The sequence below is a fragment of the Dama dama genome, chromosome 13 (assembly GCF_033118175.1).
Source record: "Dama dama isolate Ldn47 chromosome 13, ASM3311817v1, whole genome shotgun sequence".
Taxonomy (NCBI): domain Eukaryota; kingdom Metazoa; phylum Chordata; class Mammalia; order Artiodactyla; family Cervidae; genus Dama; species Dama dama.
In genome coordinates, this window is record NC_083693.1 from 52,243,087 (window position 1) to 52,265,155 (window position 22,069).

The 22,069-nt window shown below is 39.8% G+C and overlaps 1 non-coding gene across 1 annotated transcript; it reads right to left on the reverse strand.

Moving 5' to 3' along the window:
* Nucleotides 1-16,953: 16,953 nt before the first annotated feature.
* LOC133068761 (U6 spliceosomal RNA) lies at nt 16,954-17,060 on the reverse strand. Its single transcript, XR_009695707.1, has one exon. It is a non-coding gene; the product is annotated as a U6 spliceosomal RNA (small nuclear RNA).
* Nucleotides 17,061-22,069: the final 5,009 nt, after the last annotated feature.

Below are 22,069 nucleotides of genomic sequence, written 5' to 3' on the forward strand. Positions count from 1 at the left end.
GGATACTAGCGATTATTTTTCATTTTTTAACAATGTGAATAAACTAAAAGAAAGCTCAAATTTATTTCTCCAGTATTTACACCTGACTCTCCTACATGCTGCACTGGAATATTTACATAGAAGTTCCCAAGTTAGAGACATTTTTCAGACATTGATTAATCTATAATTCTTTGAAGTAAGAAAGCATTATTATCTCCACTTTACAGATGTGGAAACTAAGACACAGAGGTTAATGACTTGCCCAGGGGTCAAACATCCAGTCAATTGCAAGAGTGGATTTTAAACAGAAGCTCCCCTCTCTGCTCTTAGGCTTAATTCAAGTTTCTTCTTAGCTCACGTGCCCTGTTCACATCACAGCTGTCTCCTGCATCTGGCCACCTCTTAAATCTTGCCTTAAGACCCTTAATATGCTTTTTTGAAAGACCAGTGCTTTCCTTGCCTACTGTCAGCATTTGCCCTCTCCTATTCATGCCTTTGCTCATAAGGAAAAAATGACAATTCCTTTCTGGAGCATTTTGTAAGGGTTTTGCATCACTGAATAGTACTCTTATTTTCTTAATTTTTAAATAATAAATATAAGCCCTACAGTTGTGTTTAAACCTAGATAGAATCTGTTGTTTCATTTGATTTCTGGCGGTTGCCCTAGAGTTAATTCAGAGAGAATTTACACAAGTCAGTCAGGGAATATAAAGATGAATAAAGCATTACCCTCTGCCCTTAGGTTGTTCACAATGTCGGGAAGGAGACAAATGTAAGAGTTAATCATTACAACGGCCTGACAACAGGACACGACAGACATATAGACCCGGTGTTAGGGGTGCATTGAGTGATGGCAATTACTTCAGACTGTGGGGTCAGAGAAGTCTCTTAGAAGGTGGTGACACTTAAGAGTAAGTCTTGAAAGATGCAAAGGAGCTAATCATGGGTGCTACAGGAAGAGTGATTCCCGGAAGGTACAGGTCCAACGAGGAGGCAGGAGAGAGTCTGCAGGGATCCCAATGGGCCACAATCTGGCCACACCCCCACACCATGTGTGCAGAAGCCGCTAGAAGTCAGCTGACAAGTCCATGGAATGAGTTTATCCCAAGCTTTGCTGGCCAAGCCCTGTGCCCTTGGGCAGGGTTGCACACTCCCAATGGAAAGGGACCTTGTAGGGGTGGGTGGGTGGCTGTGGGTGTGTGTGTGCACGGTCCCTGGTGTGTGTGTGCAGTCACATCCAACTCCTTGCAATGCTATCGACTGCAGCCCACCAAGGCTCCTCTGTCCATAGAATTTTCCAGGCAAGAATAATGGACTGGGGTGCCATTCTCTTCTCCAGGGGATCTTCCCGACCTAGGGATCAAACCCCCATCTCTTGCATCTCCTGCATTGGCAATTGGATTCTTTACCACTGCGCCACCTGGGAAGCCAGAAAGGGAACTTGTTCTCATGTAAAGGCACACTCCACTCACCAGGCGCTCCTTCTGCCTTTGCTGGCCAACAAAAGGGAGCTTCTTGTTCATACAAAGGAGTCCTGTGAGGGACCACCCTTAAGACTATGTCGAGGAGTTTGAGTGATATCTCACGGGCAATGGAAAGTTCAAAGGATTTTATTCAGAGAAGCAAAATAATAGGGTTTTTTTTATTGGAAAGATCACTGTGATGGCCATTTGAAGGACAGCCTGGGTTAAATAGAGGCAGTCAGTAATATCCCAGGTGATGAAAGATGAGGTCCTGAGTGAAGACAGTGGTGAGGCTGCAAGGGAAGGGGTGGCTTGAGAAACTCAAGGAAGAGGACTTGGTGAGTGGTTACATATGCAGAGAGATTACAGAAAGAAAGGAATAAAGGATGGCTGCCAGATTGCTGGCTCTGAGATGGGTGTTTACCACAACAGGCAGAGAATACAGTAAAAAAGAAAGGTTTAAGAGAATGAGTAGGAGGAGTGAAAGAATTCCATTTTAGATGTGATAAGTTTTAAGTTCTAATGGGGAATCCAGGTAGAAATGTCTAGTGAACAGTTGGGAAAATAGCTCTAGATCTCTGGAGAAATATCTGTTTTAAAGATATAGGACCAGAGGAACTCCTCTGTTAGTCCAGTGGCTAAGACTTCATGTTCCCAAGGCAAGGGGCCCAGGTTTGACCCCAGGTAAGGGAAATAGATCCCGCATGCTGTAATTAAGAGCTCACATGCCTCAACAAACATCCTGCATGCCACAGCTAAGACCAGGCCCAGCCACATGAATAAATAAATATTTGTTTAAAAAGTAAAGATATAGGATCAGAAACATCAGTACTTAGACAGCAGGAGGAGCTGCAGGTCCAGGGGCCACCGCACAGGAGCAAGGGTAGAAAATGAGAAAAATGGGCAAGAAAGGAGGGCTAAGGCACGAGCTTATGAAACATGAGAAAAATAAGAGGCAAAGAGAGGTGAGTCACAACAATCAGTGAAAGAAAGGCTCTCGAAAAGGCCAGAAGAAGCGACATCACTAAAATATTGCACAAACGTTAGGTAAGGACTGAAGTGGAAAGTGGTTGTGTGAACAATGGCCGCTACACTTTCCAGAATTTGGCAGTGAAGGAAATGAAAAAGAAAAGGCCTCTTTCCTAAGGAACAGCCTTGTGTTTGACACTGATTGGTATGACCTTTCTTTGAAAAAATATAATCCCTTCACCACTCATATCAAATGGGTGCTGAACAAGCGGACTTGAGGAAAAGTCTTTCCATTGCGGAATCTGCCATGTCACCTGCTTCCTATGTAGCTTTACCTACAGCCTAGGCTCTGGAACAAACACCGCATCATAGAACTCACTGTGCTTGCAGTAAAGGCAGACACATGGGACGCTGGGCATGTGCCCAAAACCTACTGGACTCTGACATTTTTTTCCCCAGAGAAATTGACTTTGCTTGGCGTGACCTCTCTGGTAATTTATAATGGCTCTTGCACTATATTCTTTTTTTTTTTTTAAAAAAAAAAAAAAACCTCTTCCCAAAAAAGATAAGTAATGAAGTATACAATCAAGGCTCTATTCCACAGAGAAATATGAGTGTGTTCTGACCTGGAGAAGCTAGGATTGAGTCATATGGAGTCATCAACGCCAGTTAAGCCACTCTAGGCAAATGCCATTGTAACAGACTGTTGGTTGACTACCCAATATCCATTCTCCTTTTTCACCTTGGTCACAGAGCCCAAAATTTCAGCTAGGCACAGTGTTGCTTAGAATAAAATATTATATTTCCCATCCTCCCTTGCAGCGAAACATAGCCATAGGACAAAGTTCTAGCCAATGAGATCTGAGCACAGGATGGGAACATCAAAGAAAGCTGATACACTGGAAAAGCACCTTTCTGTTTTTGTCTTTTCCCCTTTTTCTGGCCTGTAACTTAGAGATAACAACTGGAGATCCAGCAGCCATACTGCATCATGAAGAGACCTTAAACTTGAAGTCATGGACTTGGATAAGGGAACAGAGTTTAGTTTTCTGAGGATGTCATGCCAGCCACAGACTACCTACTCCTGAACATCTTTTATATGAAATTGAATAAACAATCTTGTTTAAGCCATGTTATTGGGTTGCAGGAGCTTCTTTTGCTACTTAATCAATTCTTAACTGGTGTAGCTATTATATTAGTCACTGGCTACTGGCTATTTATCACTAAAGCAAGTTCACTAGTTCCCTAAAGTCTGTCTTTTGACCCACACTGCTCCTTACATATTCTAGCGCAAGAATGAGAAAGTACGAGAAATTAAGTGTGAGGAAAGCTAGAAGCTTCGACACTGTAGGAGGGATGCAATGAGGTCCTTTACCTCTTCAGCAAAGAGTTGACAAATGAGGATTACTGTCAATGAGATAACTCCACATATTCAAAGAGAAAAAGAATCCTGCAAGAAACATAAAGTACTTCACAACTGAAACCAGATCCAATTCTGGCTTCACAGACAATACACGGAAGTTCTGTATCCCATTTGTTGCCAGGTGGGGGTCTTCTGTGAAACCACTCATCTCAGAAGCATCATCTGAATTGTTTGTAAATAACAAGCATTTGGTCACAGCTTACAGAAAAGGTCAAAAGGAATCTAGAGTGAACAACTCAGAAAATGTATCAGGGAGTTCCCCAAAGTAACTTTGCTACCAGATTACAGTGAGAAAGTTTATGGGCACATAAGTCTGGCATGGATGGAGTCGGGAAACCTTCTTAGTGGAAGCTAGCTAGACGAGTGATGAGAACACAAAATGATGTTACTAAGCAGCCACCAGCTATCTGGAGACAAGGCACACTTCAAGCTGGGTGCTTTGAATGTTGCCTACTAAGAGGAACGGAAAATTCTGCAAAGAAAACATCAGGTCATCACAAGAAGATAATCACAGATAAAATTTACCATATGCCAGGCACTATGGGGAGCACTTTATAGCCATTCTCTCATTAACCCAATATTGGTAGGTGCAATCGCTTTATCCATCTTACAGATTAAGAAGCTGAGATTCAGAGAAGTTAAGTGACTTGTTCAGAGTCTCATAACCACGAAGTGGTGGAACCGAGACAACTCAGATCTGCCTGATTCCAAAGCTTAATTTGTCTTTAACGAGAAAACTATGAACTCTCTTTTCTTGCTATGGGAGAGAATTTGAAGGAGAAAAAAATGTTTCTAAAAGCAACAGTACCTATTTTTTCTTTTACATACTTCATAAAACGCATAGAAACTTTAAAACAACCAAAAAAAAATTACTGAAAATAAAGAAGGCTTCTCTTTTTTTGCGTATTTATTCTTTAATTTGGATCCAAGAGCTCTAACACATAAAAATCCAAAGAGCTACGGTACCACTTCTGATTTTAAAAAGTAACCTACCCTAGGACACTTAAAGACTGGTACCTGAGAATTTAAGGTGACTGGGATTCCAGGGGTTGGGCTAGAATTCTGTCATCCTCTAGAGTGACGCTTACCCAGCACCCCTCCATGCAAGATCACAAAGCCTGAGAGTCACAGCCTCTCCAAAGCCACTTGCAAGCATTGAAGCCTCAGAGCAGTGAAGGGGCAGGCATTCCAACATGATTACCATCACCTTGGGACAATGTACAGGCTTGTTCTCCACCCTCCTAAAATGGGCTCTAGCTTTCCCTCTTTTCTTGTCTGGCAGTTAAAAGACAGCTCTGTGATAGTGATAAAATGTTTGGTTTACCAGAAACTTTAAATTTTTACATTTTTTCCCCTCATAACACAATCTAAACATTTACAGAGCCAAAAATTTCAACCACAAACTCGTATCTATTATCATGTTGTAAGATTTAAACATATGTCTCTTGGAAATTGATAAAAAGAGGCAGGAAGAAAAAGTAAACAAGTGTATAAGTGATTTGCACATGATTAATAAACTTGACCTAACAGGTATGTACAGAAAACTGCATTCATTGAAATACTAAATTTTACAAGTTCATATAGAACATTTATAAAATCGACCATATACCAGACCTTAGAAATTCTCAGCAAATGTCTAAGGATTAAAATATTCAGACTCAGAAAGTTCTCTCCCCATAATGCAATTAGGCTAAAAATCAATAACAAAATAATAATAATAATTAGAAAATTATTGGGAAATTGAGAAAAATTCATAAATAAAGAAGGAATTATAATGGAAACAAGAAAACAACTGAACAATAATGAAAATACTATATGTCAATGTCTAGGTTTCTGCAAAAGCATTACTTACAGGGAAATATACAACTCTATAAACATATATTGGAAAAGAAAAATGACTGAAAATTAATGTTAAGCACAATCAAATTAATCCAAGGAAATGGAATCATAATAAAATCACAAATTAATAAATAAGAGCACTCCAAAGAAAACAAGTATCAAGTCATTTAGAGCACTCCAAAGAAAACAAGTATCAAGTCATTAGGTTCAGTTGCTCAGTCGTGTCTGACTCATTGTGACCCCATGAACTGCAGCACGCCAGGCCTCCCTGTCCATCACCACGGAGTCCACCCAAACCCATGGCATTGGGTATCAAGTCATTGCAAGAAGATAATCTCAGCATTCATTAAGAGCAGAATAAAGAACTACACCAACTTTCCCCACTGACAATAAACAGAAAAACTAGGACTTCCCTGGTGGTCCAGTGGCTAAGACTCTGTGCTCATCAATGCAGGGGGCCTGGGTTCCATCCCTGGTCAGGGATAAGGATCCCACATGCTACAACCAAGAGTTCGTGTGCCACAACTAAAGATCCTGCATGCCACAGCTAAGACCTGACACAGCCAAATAATTAATTTACAAAATTATTTTTTTTAATTAAAAAATGGAAAGTAATCTTTTAAAGTTATACTATTTTTTTTAAAAAAAAGCAATAAATGTCTTAAACAACCTAACTTTATACCTCAAGATATTAGGGGAGAAAAGGAACAAACAAATCCCAAAGTTAGTAGAAGACAGAAAATAAAGATCAGAGTGGGAATAAATGAAAGGACTGAAAAGACAATAGAGAAGATTAATGAAACAGCCAATTTTTTGAAAAGATAAACAAAGTTAACTAACCTTTAGCTAGGCTAAACAAGAAAAAAAGAGAGGACAAAAATAAATAAAATTAGAAAACAGAGACATTATAACTAATACCACAGAAATACACAGAATCAAAAGAGACTACTATGAACAATTATATGACAACAAATTGGACCTAGAAGAAATGGTTACATTCCTAGAAACACGTAAGACTGAATCATAAAGAAATAAAAAATCTGAACAAGCTGATTACTATTAAGAAGATTGAATTAGTAATCAAAAATTTCCCAACAGAATCAAAAAGCTCAGGATGTGGTAACTACGCTGGTGAATTCTACCAAACGTTAAAGAAAAATTAAGATACCAATCTATCTTAAACTCTTCCAAATGAGGAAGGGACATCTTCAACTCATTTTACAAGGCTAGTATTACTGTGATACCAAAACTAGACAAGAACATTATAAAAAAAAGAAAATTATAGGCCAATAACCCCAATGGACATTGTTGCTGTTCAGTTGCTCAGTTGGGTCTGACTCTTTATGACCCCATGCTTCCCTGTAGCAGGCCAGGCTTCCTTGTCCTTCACCACCTCCCAGAGTTTGCTCAAACTCACATCCATCGAGTTGGTGATGCCATCCAACCATCTCATCCTCTGTCATCCCCTTCTCCTCCTGCCTTCATTCAATCTTTCCCAGCATCAGGGTCTTCTGTGATGAGTCAGCTCTTTACATTAGGTGGCTAAAGTTTTGGAGCTTCAGTTTCAGTCCTTCCAATGAATATTCAGGGTTGATTTCCTTTAGGATTGACTGGTTTGACCTCCTTGCCATCCAAGGGACTCTCAAGAGTCTTCTCTAGCACCATGGTTTGAAAGCATCAATTCTTTAGTGCTCAGCCTTCTTTATAGTCCAACTCTCTCATGAAAAACCATAGCTTTGACTAGATGGACCTTTGTAGGTGATGATGTCTCTGTTTTTGAATATGCTATCTAGGTTTGTCATAGCTTTTCTTACAAGGAGCAAGCATTTTTAAATTTCATGGCTGCAGTCCTTTAATTCAGATGACCATTATATCTATTACTGTAAGAAGAATTCCTTAGAAGAAAAATGGATAGCCCTTATAGTCAACAAAAGAGTCCAAAATGCAGCATGTGGGTGCAATCTTAAAAAATCAAAAACAACAGAATGATTATATTCTTTGCAGCCAAAGATGGAAAAGCTCTATACAATCAGCAAAACGAGACCAGTAGCTGACTGTGGCTCAGATCATGAACTCCTTATTGCAAAATTCAGACTTAAATTGAAGAAATTAAGGAAAACCACTAGGCCATTCAGGTATGACCTAAATCAAAACCCTTACGATTTTATAGTGGAAGTGACAAATAGATTCAAGGGGTTAGATTTGATAGACAGAGTGCCTAAAGAACTATGGATGGAGGTTTATAGCATTTATTACAGAAAGCAGTGATCAAAACCATCCCCAAGAAGAAGAAATGCAAAAAGGCACAGTGGTTGTTTAAGGAGGTCTTATCAATAGTTGAGAAAAAAGAAAAGAAGCAAAAGGCAAAGGAGAACAAGAATGATACACCCGATGGACGTGGTGGCAAAAAAGAAAAAAAACCTCAACAAAATATTAGCAAACCAAATTCAACAATACATTAAGAGGATTGAGGATTTCCCTGGCATTCCAGTGGTTAAGACTTCACCTTTCAAAGCAGGGGTATGGGCTCAGTCCCTGGTGGGGGAAGCTAAAAATCCCACATGTCTCACAGTCAAAAAAACAAAACATAAAACAGAAGCAGCGCTGTAACAAATTCAATAAAGTCTTCTTAAAAAAATAGGATCATATGTCATGATCAAGTGGGATTTATCCCCAGGATGCTAAGATTTATTCCTGGGATGCACAACTTAGCCAGTGTCATAAACCACATTAACAAAATGAAGGATAAAAAGACACATTATCTCAATAAATGCAGACAAAGCACCTATTCATGATAAAAGCTCTCAATAAGCTGGGTATAGAGGGAATATACCTCAGCACAATAAGGACCGTATATGACAAGCCCACAGCTAACATCATACTCAATGGTGAAAAGCTGAAAGCTTTCCCTCTGAGAGGTGGAACAAAATAAGGATCTCACTCTCACCATTTTTATTTAACATGGTACCAGAAGCCCCAGCTGGAGCAATTAGGCAAGAAAAAGAAAAGGCATACAAATCAGAAAAGAAGGAAAACTATCTATATTTGCAGATGACATGATATTATATATAAAAACTCTTAAAGACACTGCCAAAACAACCAGTTAAAATTAATGAACAAATTCAGTAATGTTGCAGGATATAAAATTAATGTAAAAGTCAGTTGCATTTCTATACAATAATAACAGAATAATCAGAAAGAGAAATTAAGAAAACAGTCCAATTTATAATTGCATCAAAAAGATAAAATATCCAGGAATAAATTTAACCAGGGAGGTGAGAAATCTGTACACTGAAAACTATAAAACATTGATGAAGGAAATTAAAGGTACAAATAAATAGGAAGATATCCCACACTAAAGAATTAGAAGAATTAATACTGTTGAAATGTTCATACTACCCAAAGCAGTCTACAGACTCAGTGCAATTTCTATCAAAATTCCAATGGCATTTTTCACATAACTAGAACACACAATCCTAAAATTTGTATGGAACTATGAAATATCCCAAATAGCCAAAGAAATCTCGAGAAAAAGAAACAAGAGTTGTGCCATCACACTTCCAGGTATGAAACTATTACAAAACTATAGTAATCAAAACAATATGGTACTGGCATAAAAACAAATGCATAGATCAGTGGGGGTCAGAATTGAGAGCCCAGAAATCCATGCATATATCACAAATTAATTTACAATGAAGGAGTCAAGAATATACAGTGAGGAAAGGATAATCTATTCCATAAATGGTGTGGGGAAAACTGGAGAGCCAAATACAAATAAGAAAAAGAAAAAAAGAAAGAAACTGAACCCTTATCTTACACCATACCCCAAAATTAACTCAAAATGGCTTGACGACTTGAATGTAAGTTCTATACCATTGTAGCTCCTAGAAGAAAACATGGGCAGTAAGTTCCTTGACATCTGTCTTGGTGTGACGTTTTGCACTTGACACCAAAAACAAAGGCAACAAGAGCAAAAGTGAACAAGTGGGACCACATTGAACTAAAAAGCACCTACACACAGTAAAGGAAATGAGCAACAAAATGAAAAGACAGCCTAGTAAATGGGAAAAAATTATGCAAATCATCTGACAAAGGCTTAATATCCAAAATACATAAAGAGGTCAAAAAACTACCCAAAAAATCTGATTAAAAGATGGACAGAGGAAATGAATAGGCATTTATCCAAAGAAGACATACAGATGGCCAACATGAAAAGATGATCGTCACTTATCAGGGAAATGCAAATCAAAGCCACAATGAAGCATCACCTTACACATTTTAGAACGTCTGTTCTCAAAAAGATGAGAGAGAACAGGTTTTGGTGAGGATATGGAGAAAACAGAACCCGTGTGCTTTGTTGGTAAGAATGTAAATTGATGCAGCCACTGTGGAAAACAGTACAGAGTTTCCTTAAAATAAATAAATAAATAAATGACTACCACATGATCCAACAGCTCCACTTCTGGGTATTTATCTGAAGAAAATGAAACACCCATCTCAAAGACATATCTGCACCTCTACATTCATTGCAGCATTGCTTACATTAGTCAAGACATGGAAATAACCAAAGTGTCCATGAATGGATAAAGAAAATGGAGTGTATATATACAGAGGATTTTTCTTCAGCCATAAAAAAGAAAGAAATTCTACCATTTGCGACAACATAGATGGACCTTGAGGGCATTATGCTAAGTTAAATAGGTCATACAGAAAAATTCAAATTCCATATGCTGTCACTTATAATGTGGAATTTAAGAAAAACTGAACTCATAAAAACACAGAACAGACATGGTGATTGCCAGAGGACAGCAGTGGGATGCCATGGGGTCAGGGAACCAGTGAAGGCGGTAAAAAGGAACAAGCATCCAGCTATAAAGTTCTGAGAAAGAAGTCCATACTGTATTGTACAACTGAACGTTGCTAAAAGTTCTCATCACAAGGAAAAACAATTTTTAAGTGTGAGAAGATGGATGTTAATTAAATTTGGTGCACTGATCATTTCATAATATATACCTACATCAGATTGTTATGTTACACACTTCAAATTAATACACTGTTATATGACAATTACATCTCAATTAAACTGGTTTAAAAAAAAAAACAACTGCATGTATTTAATCACCACAGAGAAAATGAATAGGAGAGCAAGTTCTCCTTTGGATTCTCTGCAAACACACATGTCCCATGCTGGCCCCACTGTTTCACCCAGCAACCTTTTGCTCTACTAATAGCCTTGGGACCATGCACTTGGACAGGAAATTTAGTGGAGAGAGTGTCATACTCCAAATGAGAAGAGAGGTCCTCAACATAAAGATGACCTTTGCAAGGAACTGTCTTGGTTTCCCCACGCTACTCTTCTTGTTCCGAAATAAAGACATGAAGATAAATGAGGTACTATGTATGCAACTGCTATGTTTACAATGCATAACCAAGAAGGATCTACTGTATCGCACGTGGAACTCTACTCGCTATGATGTGGCAGCTGGATGGGAAGGGAGGATACATGTATATGTGTGGCCGAGCCCCTTCACTCTTCACCTGAAACTCACAACATTGTTAATTGGCTATACTCTAATATAAAATTAAAAGCTTTTTTAAAAAGATAAATGAGGTCCAAAAACATGTGTATAAATTTTCTCTGGAGTATTTAAAATTTTACCTGGTCTTAACACATTTTAATATAGATGAATTCATCAAATATGGAACTATGTCTGATATAGGAATAGAGAGGGACGGAAGACAGAAACAAAATCAGAATTATCTAGCAGAAGGCCAGTTCACTCTTGTCAATGTTTAGGAGCAATCAGACCAAAAAATACTGACTCACACTAACTAAAAATGTACAGAAGACCTGAGGAAGTTATCTGGCTGGTACTGTATTAATTTAAAGTGAGAAATAGAAATGTCACACAGATTTGAATTATTCAGGTTGGCATAACAATCTCTTTTTCTCCCTGTAGTCAGGGAAAACCAACTGGTAATCAGAAATCACTCATTACCATGAGAAATCACTGTGAAATAATCAGAAATATTTAAAATCTGTATCTTTTCTGCATTCTCTCTCTATGTGAGCAGACCTTCACTGGAACCAGAAAATTGCTGTAGGGACATGGAATCAGAGAAGGGGCAGTCAGATAAAGCTCATGTTCTAAGAATCAGGCCACAACAGATACCCTAGAGACACTCTTGGCCTCTGAGACTGGAATTTCCAGAAGTCTGATGGTACATTCTCCCACTCCCAGAGACAGAGCTGTTATGGGATAAAAGGGATCCTTGGTGATTCTCTTTTTCCTATGCTTCCCATATGGACCAAGCCCTCTTCTTTAGACACATTATTTCTTCACATAAGTGCATACGAGGTTACAGTGTTGCAAGTCTGAAAGCCAGGCTTTCTCTTCTAAGTGACTTTTCACATCTCTCTTTGGCTCCATCAGTGCTGACCTTGCAGGGTAAGTCTACTGCCCTCACTTCTTGGTTCTAGGAGACATACTCCAGCCCCCAAGAACCAACCATCTTGACATCATCTTGTGAAAGACACATACCTGGTTCTGAAATACAGGTTCAAAACTGATTTCTGCTTTGATGTTCCTAGAGCTTCACTAATTGTGTCAGTTTCCCTTCTAGATGAACAAATCCTGATGGCTTCAAACAAACAAACAAAAAAATCTTGATATTTATCTAACAAAAACTTGTTTTGTCCATTCATCAGAAATTGCTTTTTTACCATTGCATTTTGTTCCCATTTCCAAATAGGCATTGCTCAATATGCATGTGTTGAAAATATTCTTAATAACTTACATTTTAGGCCTATAGGTTCATACATAACCTCACTGTAACTCAGGTCTTGCTATCTCCTCATCTTCAAGCTTTTAAAAATGGAATTCTATTCAAACCAAACTAATAATGAACCATGTAGAATCACTGAAAAATTACTTGGTGTCACGTTAAGATGGCAGACTGAATTTTTGTCCCTTGATACCTAACAGAATGAGAAAAAAATCATAAAAGCCAAAACATTTCCATAACAGCAGCCAAATACAAAAGGGGTCATAATCTAAGTTAATAAGTTTCAACAGGACACATTTTAGAACAAAGAGAAAGGGCTAAGGACAAACCCATTTCTGAATAATCCCTTGTCCTTTCCCCCAAGGATTAAAACTTTATTTTAACAAAATATTGAGAATTCTCCCTAATGCCCACAGACCTGGAGAACAGCGAGCAGCATGGTTAGCATCACCTTTGTCCTCTCCTGACAGGAACCATTGCTAAGAGAAACATATGAAATGGAGAAAATCAGTGACAAGGTAGACCTGAGCCAAAGCAAGCACTCTGAGCACTAGTCACTACTGAGATGTTCAACACACCTCAAACAACGTGTGGTGGAGCTGTAGGGAATGCACGGGAAAAGTCTCTGAAAGGGGCCAAGAGAGTCTAATGAAGACTGCTGAACTCTGAGATGAGCTCTCTTCCCTTTATCCACCCACCTCCCACCTAAGCCCAAGATCCTGCCATCTTCTCACACTATGGAAAAGTAGAAACTCAGTCTCATACTGTAATTTAAGAGGAGAAATTGGCTTGCAATATTGCGGGAATAAAGTTAAAAACTCATCCAAACTACATCAGAGCAAACAGAAAATCTAGACCAAGTTGCCCTAAGACGAGCAAAATATAAAGTAAGCAAACAAATATAAGCCAGTGTGGAAACTCTACACTCAAATACAGCAAAACAAACCAAAAACCAGGGCATTGGACCCTTAATCTTATCACCCCTGTCACCAGCCACCCAATTTTACTCCTGGGCAGCAGTGGTGGTTTAGTTGCTCAGTCGTGTGCAACTCTTTGTGACTCCATGACCTCTAGACTCTCATGTCCACGGGGTTTTCCAGGCAAAAATAGTGGAGTAGGTTACCATTTCCTTCTCCAGGGCATCTTCCCGACCCAAGAACTAAATCCACATCTCCTGTGTCTCCTGCATCACAGGTGGATTCTTTATCCACTGAGATATCAGGGAAACCCAAGCACTGGAGCCTAGGACAACTAAATAAGAATTTTTTAAATCAAGAATTCAAGGACAAAATAATAATGGTTGGGGTGAAAAGGTAGGTTAGAAAAACTAAGTTGATAACTGAAGCAACATTACTATAAAATGAACACAAAAATTAGAAAAATCCAGGACTTGATTAAGTACTCCTGAAAATTCATTACCAATGTGCAAGAATGACTTGAGAAGGAAATGGCAGCCCACTCCAGTATTCTTGCCTGGAGAATCCCATGGACAGAGGAGCCTGGTGGGCTACAGTCCATGGGGTCGCAAAGAGTTAAGATACGACTGAGCAAAACAAGGAGGAGTAAGAATGACTAGAGATAAGTGCAGTAAAAGCAGAGGAAAAGACAAATATAAAGAAATTAATGAGAACAGATATGGAAGACATAGAAAAAGACCTTTCAATGTAGGATAATCAGGATTCCTGAAGTATATCCCTCCTCCCCCAATGAAACAGAAGACATGTTCAAAGATATAAGAGCATTCTCCTGAAATGAAAAACTAAAGCTACATTCAGATTGTGTTCTGGGACTGTGTGATACAGTAAGTTCAAAATTGAGACAAATCCTAGTTACATTATTGAACTCCAAGGATTAAAATAAATGAAAGAAATTATTCATCATCCAGACACCCAAATCAAAATCACCTAAAGAAGAAAGGAAAAAAAAATCAGTTTTCTTCAAAATTCAGTGCCAGAAGACACTGAAGCAGTGTCTACGATATTTTAATGGAAAGAAAGTGTGGCTCAGGTTATGTCTGGCCATAGTTCATCTGGGTACAATGGGAAGATACTGGTACACATGAAACACACAAGTAGCTTCTTGAAAAACTTTATGATCATGAAATCCAACCAATTAAGACATGCAGCAAAATAATTAATTCAAAAATAAAGAAGTCATGTTAAAAAGGTCAAATGGTAAACACTGAATGCACTTAAAAATTGATTCAGTACCACTACAGAAATTAGGACTACTTAAGATAATGTGAATGTTGTAAGCCTGTGCTATAAAAAATAATATAACAAAACCCGAGAGGTACAGGAGAAGAGATGAAGAGAAGAATAGGAGTGCCAATGTCCTCATCCTTCAAAGGTAGATACCGTCTACAATGAAACCCTAGTTAAATAAATATGATTCCACACAACTGAAGGCTTGCCTTAATTATTTTTAAACCTTAGAAGGACCTTGTAGTAAATAGTATCTCTTCTGGAAACAACGTGTTCATCAACAGATGAATGGATAAAGAAAATGTGGTCTATGAATATACACATACAGGGAATTCCCTGGTGGTCCAGAGATTAGGGCTCGATTCTTTAACTTCAGGGGGCCCAGGTTCAATCCCTGGTTAGAGAACTAAGATCCCACAAGCTTCATGAAACGGCCAAAAAGATAAATTTTAAATAAATAAATATACACGCACATACACACAAAATGGAATACTACTCAGCCACTAAAAAGAATCTTGCCATTTGCAACAACATGGATGGACCTTTAAGGGTATTATGCTAAGTGAAATAAATCAGACAAGTATCGTATGATTTCATTTACATGTGGAATATAAGCAATAAACAAGCAAACCAAACCAAAGAAAACACAGATACAGAGAACAGATTAGTGGTTACCAGAAGGGAAGAGGGGTGGGGGGAGGTGAAATGGGTAAAGGGGGTTAACTATATCGTGAGAAATTGGTGATGAGTATGCTGTAGTGTATATAGAAGTAGAAACATAATGTTCATTATGTTAGAAACCAATGTTATCTCATTAAAAAAAATAAAATGCTATCTCTTGTGATAGAAAAAAAGTTATTATTCAACATTTTTTTAGTTTTACTTGTATATTTTTCTTCTATTAAAGTCAGTAAACTTAAACTAAGTATTTCTTTATACCATGATTCAAATTTTTAAAGTTGGGTTTTTTTAACATTTTCTGTAATTTTCAAACAACCCCAAAAGTAAACCATCATATATCTATTATCTAACTTCACAGTTACTAAAATTTTTACCTTTTTCTCTCTCTCTCTCTCACATACACACATTGAGAAATATTTGCAGTTTGACTACTAAAGAACAGTAACATCTAGAAAGTAGAATTTGGGATGATTTAAATTTTATCCTTGTATTTTTTGCCCTGTTGAGTTCTTTGTTAAGAGCCTATAATATTATAAGAAACAGAAATGATATATTTTCCTCCTTCCTAGCCACCCCCACACCTTTCCAAAATAACTAGAAGCAAGTAAGTCAGATCACTAACATTGATAGGTGTGGTGAAAATGTACATAATTATTTTTATCTTTTCTGTTTTTTATTTCCAAAATCAGGAAGACTATTGGAGAGAGCAATGAGAAGATACACCAGACAAATTGGCAGATTCCCAGTAGACATTCTTATCCTCCCCTCAAATCCTTTTCAATCTTGCTACAAAGCCTCAGGGTTAAAATGCGCCCCCTCTCTGTTTTAGAAAAGAGCTGTATGTGGACTACCTTATTCAAGCTTCATAACAGCCCTCGATATTCTTGTGATTACAACTTCATAGATGAGGAAACCAAAGTATAAGGAAGTTAAGTAACTTGTCCAAGGCCAACCACTAGTAACCACTGGAGCTGGGCTTCAGACTCAGGTGGAAAAGCAATTCCTGAGGCCCAGATCCTCCTCATTCCCCTCCTTCTTGCTTAGAGAAAGGAAGCCTAGGGTTTTCTTTTTTGCTAAACCACTTCTTTTTTTCCCCCATTTATTCTTATTAGTTGGAGGCTAATTACAGTATTGTAGTGGTTTTTGCCATATATTGACATGAATCAGCCATGGATTTACATGTGTTCCCCATCCCGATCCCCCCTCCCGCCTCCCTCTCCATCCCATCCCTCTGGGTCTTCCCAGTGCACCATCCCTGAGCACTTGTCTCATGCATCCAGCCTGGGCTGGTGATCTGTTTCACCCTTGATGGTATACTTGTTTCAGTGCTATTCTCTCAGAACATCCCACCCTCACCTTCTCCCACAGAGTCCAAAAGCCTGTTCTGTACATCTGTGTGTCTTTTTCTGTTTTGCATATAGGGTTATTGTTACCATCTTTTTAAATTCCATATATATGCATTAGTATACTGTATTGGTCTTTATCTTTCTGGCTTACTTCACTCTGTATAATGGGCTCCAATTTCATCCATCTCATTAGAACTGATTCAAATGAATTCTTTTTAATGGCTGAGTAATATTCCATAGTGTATATGTACCATAGCTTCCTTAAAAATATGGAATGCTTCACGAATTTGCATGTCATCCTTGCTCAGGGGCCATGCTAATCTTCTCTGTATCGTTCCAATTTTAGTATATGTGCTGCCGAAGTGAGCACTAAATCACTTCTTTTGTGTCGGACTCTTTGTGACCCCATGGACTATAACCTGCCAGGCTCCTCTGTCTCTGAGATTCTCCAGGCAAGAGTACTGGAGTGGGTTGCCATGCCCTCCTCTAGGCCATCTTCCTGATCCAGGGATTGAACCCATGTCTCTTATGTCTTCTGCATTGGCAGGTAAATTCTTTACCACTAGCACCATCTGGGAAGATTTGGAGTCTAACTTGAGTTTTAATCCTAACCATTTCTAGCTTAATTGCTTAACTTCTTAAAGCCTCTGTTTCTTCCTCTGTAAAACTGGGGAAAGCAAAGGTCTTCATTCACTCGTCCTTGGGAGCTTCAAGAGAGATAAAAGACGTAAGGCATTTCACAAGTTCCCAACACAGATGTTCTAAATAAATGTTAATTACAGTCTACATCAAAGGAAAAAGATAGTCAACACCTCCCTCAACAGTCACTTATTCATAGAACCCTGATATATTTGATGTCCTGGGCTGCCTCCATGGGAGCGTCAGGCTGCTTAGAAGATGAAATCCCCCCGCTGAATTGGATGGAAGGGGCACTGCCTTTATCTCTGTTTTGATTTGGATTTTACCAAACAAAGCAGCCTCTCCAGACCAGCAGAACAGACCTACACATGCTGGCTCTGTGAAGGTTCTCGGGGAGACAGAGCCTGCCACTTTGAAAGACATTTGTTTTATATTGAAAATGGGACCCAAGAAAACTCAGAACATGTAAGACCTAAACAAGCCAAGCTTGCACAGCATTCCTTCTCTGAGCACAACTTCCCAACCAGCTTGTGAACGGTCACAGGACGCCTGACATTCATCCTTGGGGCTCATGGCCACCAGCCCAGAATGTCAGTTTCACACCAGGATATCATAAATATCACGGTTATTTATCAGTACTTCAATGTGGGATGGCTTGGGAAGCAACAGAATTCAGTACTACTTGTCCAAGTGTTGTTTAAGAACTATTGACTGTGATTTAGAATCCTGATGCTAATCCTTCAATTAAAATTCCTGGACTGTAAACCATCCCAGTGTTTGTCTCTCTGACTTGGGAGTCTGTCAAGCAATATATGCCACTCTCCCAAGGACTACGGCGGGAACCAAGAAATGGGGGCCCTAATTAGACCCCCAGTATTATTTAGCTTATCCTACAAAGGATACTTTGATACAAACCTGTGACTCTGACTTATCTGGCAATCTCCAACTATATTGCAATCAGCTGCCCCCACAAACTGACAGAGATGGCCAGAAGCCACCGCATTTTAAAAACACACCTTAATGAAAAATCACTTTTCCATCAGATTCACCCCATTTGAATAGAAAAACAAAACACTTTGTCGCTTCTAATAAGTACAGAGAGCCTGACAAGGTAATGACTTTTTTCTCCCCCGGCATGAATCTCAAATATAATAATGTCTAAATACGATTTTTATCATTAGACATTCTGTTAGGGAGCAAAAAACTGAATTCTTGGACTATGCACTTTGGGTCTGTCTCTCAGTCACTGACTCAGAAATAAAGAGGAGTGGGATATGCTGAATGAACCGGACTCCTGCATGCGATGGTTTATGACAGATGACGATATATGATGAGAATACAAAACCCTGATGATAATAGGTTTATTTATCGATTGTGAATAAAATTCATGAAGTGTGAAGCTGAAAACTGCACTAGAGGGAATTGGGCAGGGAGGCTGTCAGGAAACGTGCGCACGACATGGAAATGGAGCAAGGAGCTGCCTGATGGAGGCCAGGGTGGCCATGGAGATGGGGGCTAGGGTGGAATGTGGATGCCGCTGCCCACGGGCTCGAGTCCTTGGGCAGAAGACACAGTCCTCTTTCTCCTTCCACCTCCTCACCAGCACATTAGGCTTGTGGGAGGTGGGGTGTAAAGAAAGGCATGGGAAATCAGAAGGCTGAGGTTCCAGAACCAGCTTGGCCACTAACAAGCGGTGTGACCTTGGGCCAGAGTTTGAATTCCTAATGGCCTCTATTTTTTTTTCTCTGTAAAAGAGGATAACTTATTCACTGAACAAACACCCCAGTGCACAATATTGAGCCTGGTAAACGCCAAGGTGAGTAAAGTGAGGCTGCCGTATTGATTGGAAGTTCAGCTCTGTAAACAACTCCAGTACAGACCAGTCCAGTGCAGTGAAATATACAGCCAACTCAGCACTGTGTCTTGGCATTCCCAGCCTTTATACTGGGAATGCCTTTATACTAATAACCTTTATACCTTTATACTAAATTCTATACTTTAAAATACAAAATAGTCTTTTCCATGCCCTTGAGAAAGTCCCAATGAAAATGGGTTAAAAGGCCAGCAAAATATGAGAGGCCTTTTAACTCCCAGGCAACGTCTCACATCTCAGAAGGCCAGGAGGACAGGACTGCAGACCTGGGAAGTCGTTTGCATATTGCTGGGTGATTTACATACCGGAGGGAGCCCGCAGTCCCAGAAGTAGCTTCCCTTGCTGGCTCCCTCACCAGACACTGCTGAGACAGCTCAAAAGCCTACAGAAAAGTTGTGCCCAGTGAACGTGGGAATTTGCATACCATCATCTCACAAGACAAGACCCAGAAGGAAAGCACCTCTTTGTTTTATTTCTCTTCGGGCAGCCCCCAGAAGCAAGCTCACAGGAAGCCCTTAATGACAGAACTTCCTGAGAAGTAGTTTCCAGAGAGTCATGGCAGGTCGGTAGTGACGGAAGGAGAGAATAATTATGGCTCCAATTTAGGTTAGTGACAATAAAGTCTTGAAGTAGACAGCATCTGGAAGTCTTGTTGAGATTTCATTTAAAAAAAAAAAAAAGTACCTGTATTTGTTTTTTATTTCTGCCTAAGAAATGAGCACTTATTTAGCTGCCTAAAATAACACAGCTGTATCATCTCAGTGCTTCATGTATCAGGAGACCAAGTGTGGGTTAGCTGGGTCCTCTATCCAGGGTCTCATCAGGCTGAAACAGAGATGTCAGCCAGGGCTACAGTCTTGTCAGAACTGTGGGCTCCTTTTCCAAGCTCACTGGTTGTTAGTAGAATCAAGTTCTTTATGGATGTATGACTGTGAACCTCAGCTCCTAGAGGCCAACCACAGGTGACTTGCCACGTCACCCTCTCTCTGTTACAGCAGTTTGCTTTTTCAAGACCAGCAAGACAATCTGACTACTGTCTCTGATATTTAGACTCATTTTTAAGGGCTCACCTAATTGCTATGCCCACTTCAAATAGCTCCCTTTTGATTCAAGTCAACCAATCGGGGACTTTAATTATGTCCGTTAAATCCCTTCACCTTTGCCATATAAGGTAACAGGATCATGGGAGTGATAGTCCATCATCTTTGCTGTGTATTGTTGGTTAAAAGTAAGTTACCTTTTTGCCCACACTCAAGGGGAGAGGATTACACATTGGCATGGTCATTGGGGGTCATCTTAGAATTCTCCCACCAAGAATCTGACTTTGAATTCTTTTGCAAGATTTGGTTTACTTATGTTGGGTTCATTGAATAGGATTTTCTGCCTTTTAAAAAAATATTTATTTGGCTGCACCAGATCTCAGTTGTGGTACGTAGGGTCTTTATTTGTGGCATTTGGGATTTTTAATTGTGGCATGGAACTCTTAGTTGCAGCATATGGGATCCAGTTCCCTGACCAGGGATTGAACCTGGGCCCCCTGCATTGAGAGCTTGAAGTCTTAGCCATTGAGCAACCAGGGAAGTCCCAGGATGTTCTGCTTTTGCTGAAGAGAAATCTTCCAGAAACAAGACTCTCTGCTCCATCAGTACTGTGTCCAGACTCTGTCATTACTGCTCAAAAGACTAGAAACAAGAGGTGACAGGAAGTTTTTACCCCCCTGCCCTGGCAATGCTTACTCCTTCTACTGCGTTCTTTCAGGAAAAAGAGTCAACAGGTTACAATACAGAGATCCCACAATCAGCTCAAAATCCCCATGGCTCACATGAAATTACCCTGGAGAAGGTCACCTCACATAGGGAGATTTTCTATTGAAAGCACCCGAAGCAGAGTTGTATCCTTGGAGAGATCACAGAGGAGGCTCAGCCCCTAACATGTGGCAAAGGCAGCGACAACCATCAAATAGATAAGCTCCTCTTGCTTCAGAGAAAAACTGACTACTTCTCTCCTCCCGTGTGTGGCTTCACCAAGCCACCAGCAGCCCAGATCAGCAAGCTTCTGGACCTCACTCCACACTCTAGCAATGAGGGATTTAACTTCTCACTGTTATCTTCGCAACAGGAAAGAGCTTTGGGGTTAATGTGAGCAACGATGTTTTCACAAAAACCATTTTGTTTCTGCCTCATTCCTGGCACTTTTCCACGCACCTGCCCCTCCACCCCCCACCCTTCTCCCTGGTACTTCCGGCTCTTTTTCTGTCCCTCCTCCTGCCTTGCTGGATGGTGTTCAGCCATCACTTCAACCCATTCCCCAGGCTTTCTGTCATCCCTCCCTGGGCCTGCCTCCAACCCTCCCCTCAGTCTGTGATATATTGATTGTCTGAAAGGAGAAGCCCTTTGCACTAATGAAGAAATAGTGCCAAATCACCCAGAAAGATTGAAAGAGAATACCCTTTATAAGGAAAGAAAAAAAGAGGAAAAAAACAAAAAGTTAGGGGAACAAAGAAAGGCAGCAGGACCACTCAGAGACAATGGAGACATCGAATGAATTTCTATAAAATAAAACTAAATCTTTAGACCGAGACTGAATCTGACTTTGGGTGGGGAGAAATCAAGACCTAACACTGCCAAGTCAAAGGAGGTATTGATTGCATTACAAAGACCACACTGTTGGAGGATCCGTTTCCATGGGCTCCAGAGCCCCAGAGCTGGCACAACATTAACACCTCTCTAGGGGGGATCCTCAGCACGCAGTAGCTATTGGGGGTCCACTTCTAAGAAAGTGAGTCAAGTGAGCCTGGGTTGGAATCCTAGCTCACTTACTTCCTGACTGTGTGATCCTTATCAAGTCACTCATTGGCTGTGTACGCA